Source organism: Clytia hemisphaerica, unplaced genomic scaffold, assembly GCF_902728285.1.
Source record: "Clytia hemisphaerica strain Z4C2 unplaced genomic scaffold, Clytia hemisphaerica genome assembly, whole genome shotgun sequence".
Classification (NCBI taxonomy): domain Eukaryota; kingdom Metazoa; phylum Cnidaria; class Hydrozoa; order Leptothecata; family Clytiidae; genus Clytia; species Clytia hemisphaerica.
The window spans coordinates 5,819-7,709 of NW_027103453.1; positions in this window are offsets into that span (position 1 = coordinate 5,819).

Below are 1,891 nucleotides of genomic sequence, written 5' to 3' on the forward strand. Positions count from 1 at the left end.
GTGTTATGTGGTGGCGGATTGCCCCTTTAATAACGCCCACACCTCTCCCGATCGATTTGTGCAGTGAGGCGGAACTCTTGTCTATAGTGTAAAACCTTTAGTCAGGATTAATCAATGTGCGATTTTTATTGAGGAAATTTAACTCACCATGTGGTGCATGTTCTGGACTGTTTTGGTTGTCAACTCGACGGAATTGAAAACTTTCTCTCTAGTTATTTTTCAGACAGTCAGACAGCTTTAAAAGTGACTTTCAGGGATCTTTTTCCTAAGGATTTTTGAAATTTTTGGATGCAATATTCTTTTTTCTTTTTTTTTTTCTCTAAAAGTGCCATACAGTGTGCTGGTGATCAAGGAAGCATTGATCACCAACAGTGTGAGTAAACAACAGTGCTTGATCACTAAAGAGGTACACGGCAAAAATATAAACCTTGTCTGCTTGAGCAGATTGATTTACATTCTCGACAAAGAGGTCGATAAAACAAACCTTGTCTGCTTGTTGAGCAGATTGATTATTTACACTCTCGACAAGGAAGTCGATAGAAAAATTATTGTCCGATATTTCGTACACGGCAAAAATATAAACCTTGTCTGCTTGAGCAGATTGATTTACATTCTCGACAAATAAAAGAAGTCGATAGAAAAAAAATTGTCCGATATTTCAGGTTGACATATATTCTTGACAAAGAGGTCGATAGAATAAAGCATCTCTTCTTAAAGAAGTCATTGCCAAAAAAATGACAAAACGGTCACAATGCAATTGTTTGACCTTTGCCTTTATGATTCCAATAAAAACTGCTGATTTGGCCTATCCCATTTGTGCTGGTTTCCTTGATTTTTAACAAACTTAGCTTTACTGTTCTTTTGTTATACATTTTTTAATATACATTATATACATATATATATTAATATACATTTTGTGCTTAATCTGAGGTTTACATTCAGTGTAATTTTTAAAACACATGACTACAATAATATGCAACGTTCCTCACTTTGACATTTTCTTGTTATGAACCCTCGTTACGCTCTTTCTTTATAAGAACCATGAAATTTGAGTTAAGCCTAAGCTTGTTCTTATTTTTTCTATTGTCTAGAATAATAGATAATAATATTGTTTCAGTCTAAGCCTGATTGTTCTTATAAAAAAAGAGTGTATGCTGTTAACCCTTTCAGTACCGAGCCCTTTTTTCTATTTTTTTAGCCTACACTTTTTTATAAGCGTATCGTAATGCCCGAAGTTTTTATAATCTTATCCTGGAGATGAGCTTACTTTTTTAAATACAGTAGAGTCTCCATAACTCGAACCTCTATTACTCGAACGTCTCCTTAACTCGAACAAATTCGTTGGCAGCATGAAAATCTCCTAATAAACTCATATAAAAAAACCTCCATATATCGAATGTTCCCCTTTTTTGGCTTCATAACTCCAATTTTGTTTTTCTTTCCTGAACTTGAAAAATATAAGCAATCTGATTGGCTAAGAGACAAACCATATTTCTTTTTTGAAAATTTTGATTTTTGGGCCTGGGGTCGAGTTTTCATTTTTTTCAAAATCTTAAACTGCTACAATCAGACCTTTAAATAATAAATAATTCGAAAGTTACTGAAGTACGGCGCATTTTTAAGGCTTCACTTTTTCTTGCCTGAGAAAGGTTAGAGATTGAACTCTAGCCCTTCGGGCTTTAAACTCAATGAGTCCATCTGCAAGTGTAAGGGGGGAATATTTAGTCGCATTTGTGCGAATCTTGTTTATTTAAGAAACACACTTTTAAGAAACATGAGGCTCAGAATGCCTAAAAACTAAGAAACATCTAGGAAACATGCTGAGGCTGAGAATGAGAAAATAACTTTTTTTAATTCGGATTCTTTTATGAACCTTCCAATCCAGCCTTCC